Genomic DNA, 8,601 nt, shown 5'->3' on the forward strand with positions numbered 1-8,601 from the left:
TAAAATCAATGTGCACTGATTTTGAGTACATCAGTTCTGCGGACACAACTCGATACATTAATAATCATAAGACATCGATTTTCATTTTGATACTGATTTCTAATCTCTCAAGTGACTTCGTTTTCCTTGGCATTACTGTTTTGTTATGCTTTTATATACTTCACTTCATTTTGACAAGCGTGATGAGCTAAGTTTGCATCTAGCTGCTGCTAGGAAAAGAAATGCATTTCATAATCATCCAAAAATTGGGGCTTTCCATTAATTTTCTTTCCAAATTCATGATTGAACATATGTTAAAAGAAAACCCCAAAACCTACAAAGGCTAGCCTAGAAACATATGAGCAACAATCTACAAAATTTCAACACTAAACTTTGCTTCAAAGCAAAAACTAGCCTTGCTCTAAAAAACAAATCAATGTATAATCGTTATAATCATCATATTTTTGTATGTTAGGTATGTCTAATTCTTCATATTTTCACATTTTATGCTTAATAAAGTATATGTCAAACAATACCTACGTGAACATTTGCATCGATTTCTATTCCATAAGCGATGTCCAGTACACTTGTAGACATCAGTTGCCATGAGTATGGTTTGTTCGTAGGCATTTTTACATGTAGCTTGGCACATTATTTTCTTAGGACCGATGTCTGTATCTTTAGGCATCATCGGTTTTTTTTTAAGGACTGATGTTTCATTTAACACAGCACATCGTTTTCATTTAAGCAAAACGATGTTCAATGGTTTTATGTACATCACTTGCTTTTTCTAGAACCGATGTGTTGTTTCATTGTACACATCGCTTTTGTTTTGTAAAATCAATGTGCACTGATTTTGAGTACATCAGTTCTGCGGACACAACTCGATACATTAATAATCATAAGACATCGATTTTCATTTTGATACTGATTTCTAATCTCTCAAGTGACTTCGTTTTCCTTGGCATTACTGTTTTGTTATGCTTTTATATACTTCACTTCATTTTGACAAGCGTGATGAGCTAAGTTTGCATCTAGCTGCTGCTAGGAAAAGAAATGCATTTCATAATCATCCAAAAATTGGGGCTTTCCATTAATTTTCTTTCCAAATTCATGATTGAACATATGTTAAAAGAAAACCCCAAAACCTACAAAGGCTAGCCTAGAAACATATGAGCAACAATCTACAAAATTTCAACACTAAACTTTGCTTCAAAGCAAAAACTAGCCTTGCTCAAAATTCATCTTGGTAGTCAAATGCAAGAGAAATATGTATTAAGCTAAAGGTTCACATGAAGTGAAGTTAACAACGGTAACCAGACCAATGTGACTAGATCACCTTATCAGGCTTGCCCATCCATTTCACTTCACACCCTAGCTCTTCATATTTGGCAGCCAAATATTTGACAACTTGTAATCCAAGGCCCTGCAAGAGAATGACAAAGTCAGTTTCACAGTGCAACAAAAACCTAATGACAGTGATTTTTGGTATTACTAAACTAAACAAAAAGAAATACCGACATGACTGAGCTTAAAAGGTACTAAAAAGGCATTGAATCTCAATACACATAATTCACATCGGAATACCAAGTGAGAAAAAGCATGACCACATACTTTACCTTATCACTATCATCTCTCATCACATTAGTGGTCAAAGCCATCAACTTTTTCTATTGCTTTATGTACTTGCTATGATTTATTTTCTAAATATTCATAGAACCTGTTCAAATTATGTTTTATGCTTCTTTAATTTTCACAAATTATAGGAGACATAATCCTCCTCATACTAAGAGAAAAACTAAAACTGCTCAATTTGGATGGTTCTCTTAAAATTGATCATTAAAGTGCTGCTAGCTACCCGAAAAGACAATGGTGATCATTTAGTTGTTGCTTCCAAAAATTTGAGTACTTTCTTACAGCTGAAAAGTACTTTACTTTATGTGCTGGACTGCAAGCTCCTTTACCTACACGGTTACAAAAATCTGGACGTAAAGAGAGATTGCAAATAACAAAGCTTTTAATTGATAGTAGTGATGGGTCATTCTCAGCTAAGTGATGGGTCAAAAAATTCTCCTCCTCTCTCTGTGGCTCTATGCTGCTAATTTGAAATACAAGAATCATTTTAGTTCCAAATTTCAGTAAGTGACTCCTTGCTAATTTGAAACGGTGATAACCACATAAAATAGCTACATGATAATTATACTCTGCATTGGAGAAAAAAGGATAAGACTTGAACACTGGTAAGACAATGAAGAAAAGATACGGAAACCACTGATATTTTACTGATTAGAGAAAATCAACACTGTACCACACTAAAAGCATACCTCCAGACAACACTCGCACAGAAGCAGCGGTACTCTCCTCTATAGATTTGATTAATGATCATTGTTTTCCAATTAAATTAATCGCTTGTGTGGATGCTACCAACAAACGGATGGAACAGAATGCAACTCCAGCAGCACCAGACAACTCTGCCTCGCCTGCACTCTCAGATAATCCAGCGACACGTTTGAATACTCTTATTACAGCATCCATTGCAGGGGAAAGAGGAGCCTCTGGCTATTCCCTTTCGGAGATCAGCACCTAAGTAAACAGATTGTATCAGAAATGTTGTGACAAAGAATGATACCAATGTAGACATTTAAGTCAAATTGCTAGTTAAGGTGACATGTATCCATGGAAGGTTGCTAGTTGAGGTCAAAGTTAAATCTATTGATTCAAATAAAGGAACTTACTGCTCTTACATGCATCAACAATGTCATGACCGGTATATATTACATCTTGCATGTCATATTAGCATCTCTCGATTAACTTGATATAGTAGATATGACCTTATTAATACAATTCCAAATGGTAAAAAGCTGCAATATATGGAGATTCAAGAAGTATAATCATCAACTTTTAAAATAAGAAATCATAATTCCACCCCTGTACACCCATGAGAACCCATATCAGTGATAAGGTCACAAAAGCTCTTTGAAGACAACCCAAAGCGCACTGCATATTTATATACCAAGAAACCCAGGTCCATCTCATTCTTAGTCCAAGAATCCAGCCACATTGCAGAGGTGTAAATCGTGCGAAAACCTGACGAGACCAATGTAGAAAATTGAATATACAATTATCAAGAAACAGATAATAAACGCAGAAACAACCACCAAATAGAACATTAACTTTTGAAGAATTTTCCAAGAACCAACCGTCACTAAAATTGTTCTTGCTTACCATTCTCAAGCTCATACAAAATCATATCATCAGCTAATTCATCACCATATGAAGAATTGAACATACAATGCAGATAATCATTAAGCAAGTGTTACAAGAACAAATCCACATTAATAATTACCAAGAACACTCAAAATTTTCTATGACCCAGTTCAATTGGGACTCACAAACAGAAGCAGGGGCAAAACTACAAAGTATAAACCACCATGACCATTTAACCGACACATCAAAACTAATTCCCCACTCTGTTAGTTTGGAGGACAACGCATCTATAACCCTTGCACTAAATCAAGTCAGGAAGATGCAACCATAAGCTCAATGAGACTCAAGAACAAGTATCACACTCATTGACAAAAGTTCCATCCTTAGATTTTAAGTCTATTACTAGTTTAATAGTAGTTATGTTCTCCATTTTAACTTCTTTAATAGTAGTTTAATAGCCACCATTAGCAGAACAAAGATATACCCATTAAAGAAAAATTAGAAACACCCTCAAAGTTCCAAGCTTTGCACTGGAAACTAAACCAACATTGCAGAAATCCCAAAAACAAACACAGAACAGAACACCAAGAATGTTAGAGATTTCTCTTACAGGTTTTTGTTCCCGATCTGACACGATCTCCAATCTCTCTCTCTCTCTCAGAGATAGAAATCTCTCTTCTTTTTTCTGAGAGAAGGGTCTAAATTCTCTGTAGAACAAGTTCCTAATGTTTTGTTAAGAACAAGTTCCATGAAGAATGTTTTTATCCAGATCCCAGTAAATAAATTGTTTTTATCCAGATCCCCAAAGCCCTACCTAGGAGAATCTTAGTACTTCCAACAAACAGTACATCCCCGATAACCATTTCAGCTACAATATTCAATTTCAGAATACACAAAACACTTAATCAACTAATTGAACCATTAAAATCTCAACTGAATTAAGAAAGTATGAATGGAAATTGAAAGTACCGAAGATGCAGCCGAGGTTCCAAATGTCCGCCAAGTCGAGTAATCTGTGGACCCAAGCAAAATCTCTAGCACCTGATAACAGAGAGTGACCATGTCCAGCATAAAAACTCGCAAAAGAAAGCAAAAGACTGACTGATCCCATCGCCAATCTTGAGGCTCTGTTGTTTCTGGTCAAGCAGCATATTCTTAGGTCTAGGTTTCCCACGAAGCAAACGATGGGAAGTCTGTCAAACGTTGTAAATGATCAAACATTCAGAATTGCAACAAAACAAAACAAAAAAAGTACAAACACAACAAATCTCCCACAAGCCTGATACCATCAACTGAAATTGACTGAAATTGACTCTATCATTTACATATATAGAACTAGAACGATACGTACTAAGATTACTTCGACTCCTAGAATCCTTCTACAGGAAAATCCTTCGAATCCCACAACGGAGTCGTTCTCTGAAGTGAGTCGCGCCTACTGGCCGCCACTCTCTTGCTTCGATTCCACAGGCTAAGACTGAACGGCGCTGTTTAGAAATGCTTCGACAAATAAGCTGAGGACTGGACGAAGTCGATGCCGGACTGGACGGAGTTGATGCCGAAGAAGCTGAGGACGTAGATGAAGGAAGGAAGGGAGGAGATGGAGGTCGGGTTTGGGAGGAGATCCAGATTGGGGTGAGTTTAGAATGAAGGCAAGTTCGAGTGAGAAGGAGGCCGCGCGAGAGCTTAGGGTTTTCTGTCTAACTTTTGGGATTGGGCTTTAATTTTTTTTTTTTCTAAGTGTGAAAGTTTTTAGATTTAGTACCCGCTTCTTCAATTCACTTAAAACACTTAGCGCATTTTGCAAAAATAGGTTCCCGCAAATTTTCAAACAAAACTTTTAACACCGGTCATTTTAAGACCCGATGCTAATGATATACATTTAAATCGGTATTTTCGTAAAACGATGTTAGATTACGTTTTTACATCGTGTGCAAGTCTGACCGATTTAAAACATGCGATGTATATGAACAGATTTCTAGTAGTGAAGGTTTTCGAGCTAGTGATGCCAACACCTCCGAACATAAAACTTGTTGACTAATGGGTCTTCGTTAGAAAGCGTAGTGAGAAAAAGAGATGGTAATCTCGCCTTATGACGTAAGGCTTCTCATAAAACGCCCTGGAATCTACTACGATGAGACATATTCTCTCGTAATGGATGTCATTGCACTCCACTACCCCGTCAGTTTGGTAGTTTCGTGCAGCTGACAAATGTGGTCACTACGTATCTCTATAGGGATCTAGATACAGAATATACATGAAGGATCATGGTGAACTTCATTTACCCAAGTCAAGTGGCTCTAGACCACGGAGCGCGTTTACAAAGAGGTTGAAACACTCGCTAAAATGATTACTTGATTGGGAAGGGATATATCCACGCGTTTCCATAACAAGTTTCGGATTTCATCACGGTTCATGTTGGACATGATCTTCATTAGAAGCCCTTAAAGAGTTAAGGGAAACCACTGAACACTTCAAATCCGAGTTTGAGATGAAGATTTTTGGGAGAATACGATTATGCCTCAGTTTGGAACTTGAGCATCGTGTTGATAGATGCTCAGGCATTTTGACAAGGTCAAACCTTCAAGCACCCCCATGATAGTCCTTAGTCTTGATCCTGAAAAGGATCCTCTTCGTCTGAAGGATGATGATGAAGATGTGCTAGAGGCAGAAGTGACTTACTTGAGTACAATAGGCGCATTATTGTACTTAGCTCAATGCACAAGATCGAACATCTCATTTGCAGTGAACTTGTTAGCTAAGGTATAGCTTTGTGCCAACGCGACTCCATTTGATTGGTGTAAAAGATATCTTTCGGTACTTGAGATGTACGATTGATATGGGCTCATTCTATCCCTACAGAGAGATGATGGATTCAGACCCATCACACACCAGGAACGCCGCCAACACTGGCTTGCATCCACTATCCCCATCCCAAAACGACATAAGTGTTTTGGAAGGTTTTGCTGATGTTGGGAATCTCTCTGACCCATACAATGGTCATTCCCAAACTGGTTAAGTGTTCACCATGGGAAAAGACCGTGATATCTTGGAGGTCTACAGAACAGACCTTAGTTGCTATATCTTTTTAATAATGCAGAGATTCTTGCTCTTCACGAAGTGGTTTGTGAATGTATATGGATTGGATCCATAATTACGCATGTTCGAACAATTGTGGTTTGAAGTCTATCACAGATGAGCCTACGAGCATTTAGGATAATGTTGCTTGCTTTGAACAAATAAAGCAAAGGCTACATCAAAAGCGACAACACCAAGTATAATCAGCAATAACAAACTCTCCTCAAGATCAAAGTGAACTAGGTTCGATCTGAGGACAGTATGGCAGACTTGCTCACTAAGTCATTGCCTAAATTCCACTTTCGAGAAACATGTTGGTAGCATCATTTGCGGAAGTTATCCGAACTCCAATGACTGTAGTCGTCAGGGGAAGATGCAGACATCAGGGGGAGGTGTCTACATGTATGGTCTCGAAACATGAAGGGTGTGTTGTGCTCTTTTTCCCCTTCGACCGAGGTTATTTTTGTCCCACTGGGTTTTTGTTACTCGGCAAGGTTTTTAGAGAGGCAACGAGAGAAGCACCGCGTTTGGGCGACACAAGGGGGAGTGTTCAAGTAAATCCTTATTTGTGTGTCTGGCCCAAACCCTAGGTTACTTGACCTAATGGTAATATGGTTTAATTAGAAGGATCTAGATATTCATATTCAATGTATGATTACCTTTCCTTGTATGATTCGGATTCTATGCATTGTAATCCTCTATATAAAGAGGTCCCTATTATCAATGAGAATACACAGCAATTCTCTCTCAAATATCGTTTCCCTAAAACAAAAGCGAGTTTATGTACTATAATATTGCCTTGAAGGGATATATATATATATATATATATATGTGTGTGTGTGTGTGTGTGTGTGTGTGTGTGTGTACACACTAGCATGGGCCTAGAGAGTTTTTTTTTTTTCAACAGTGTGGGGAGGTAGTGGGCAGTTTCTTCATAGAAACCCACCATGTTTCCACTACTTTTATTTTTATTTTGTAAATTGACTTTATTATCTCTGTTGATTATTTCTGATTCAAAGTTTTTTAATATATAAAGGGTAAATTGGTAAAAAAAATTCAGTTATAAAGAGCAAGCTCTCTTCTCTTTATATATATATATATATATATATATATATATATATATATATATATATACAGATCCTATCTAGAGCGAGGCCTCGTTTTGAAATTTCAGAGCGAGGTTAGGGTTTAGGGTCACTTTTCGGTCGCATATCCATATCTCAACTGTTCAGTTTTTAGGTACTAATGTATAGATCATCACTACAAAATTTCAACGAAATTGATGGTTTTTAAGATATCTAACTCGCTTAAACCAATAGACGAACTGAATCTGTCCAACCTGAATGGTACTAGCTTTAAGGATGTTATTATTGTCTTAACGACCATCAATTTGGCTGAAATTTTGCAGAGATGATATATACATTAGTACCTAGAAACTGAACTATTGATATGTGGATATGCGACCGAAAAGTGACCTTAAACCCTAACCTCGCTATGAAATTTCAAAGCGAGGCCTCGCTCTGGATAGGATCTGTATATATATATATAGAATTTCAGAGCTAGCCCTCGCTCTGGATAGGATCTGTATATATATATATATAGTATGTGTCAATCAGATCTAATGAGTTTCTCTCGACTCTCCCTAAACCCTATCCTCCTTGGCTTTGCATTTCAACAATGGTGACTGGCACCGGTCTCCTTTCTAAGCCATCTATTGATGACCCTCCAACGTCGATCTTGTGCGGCGACCACTCAAACTAACCCTAAAAATTTCATCACCATTATTGATTCCCATCAGAATCAAATAAATGATGAAGATGAGATTGAACGATGGTCTGATCCGGGGAGACCCAAAGCTCGATGGTGGCACGAATGGTTAATCCTATTTCGTCCGCATAGAGGTCGGCTCAAGGCAAATCTAGGCTTGGTCGAAGAAGCGAGCTTCATGAGATCATGGAGAGGCCGCCTCTTGTATGGCTTGGATTTGGCAGTGTCGGAGATCAATGTTACTAATCATGGAAGGCTGGGAACTGTAATCAAGTTAAGCTAGTAGCGATTGACTACAGATAAATCACGGTAATCACAAATTATGTGTGCTCGGAGCACAACGACCAGGCTTGTTGTCCGCAGATCAGTGCAGACTGTGAAGTCGAGTGATAGCCTCGCCATAGGGAGACTACATCCAGATGCAGAGAGAAGACCCACTATGCCAGAAAAGTAATCAGACGACAGAGGAGATCTATCGTCTGATCAAAAAAAATTTTGTTATCTAGTATGGTGCCATCTCTTGGGGGTATCAGACGACAGAAAGTTTTTTGGTCTTCTGTTGTCTGATGA

The 8,601-nt window shown here is 37.9% G+C and overlaps 1 long non-coding RNA gene across 4 annotated transcripts; it reads right to left on the reverse strand.

The window, feature by feature from the left end:
- Positions 1 to 1,054: 1,054 nt before the first annotated feature.
- LOC112194967 lies at positions 1,055 to 4,912 on the reverse strand. Of its 4 annotated transcripts, none has more exons than XR_005808036.1 (4): positions 4,538 to 4,912; positions 4,156 to 4,379; positions 2,304 to 3,066; positions 1,055 to 1,405 (listed from the first exon to the last, which is right to left on the reverse strand). It is a non-coding gene; the product is annotated as an uncharacterized LOC112194967 (long non-coding RNA). The 4 variants fall into 4 exon arrangements; XR_005808037.1 differs by lacking the exon at positions 4,538 to 4,912 and adding an exon at positions 1,599 to 1,943 and having other exon boundaries at positions 4,156 to 4,462; XR_005808035.1 differs by lacking the exon at positions 4,538 to 4,912 and having other exon boundaries at positions 4,156 to 4,462.
- Positions 4,913 to 8,601: the final 3,689 nt, after the last annotated feature.

Source organism: Rosa chinensis, chromosome 3, assembly GCF_002994745.2.
Source record: "Rosa chinensis cultivar Old Blush chromosome 3, RchiOBHm-V2, whole genome shotgun sequence".
In the NCBI taxonomy this organism is placed as follows: domain Eukaryota; kingdom Viridiplantae; phylum Streptophyta; class Magnoliopsida; order Rosales; family Rosaceae; genus Rosa; species Rosa chinensis.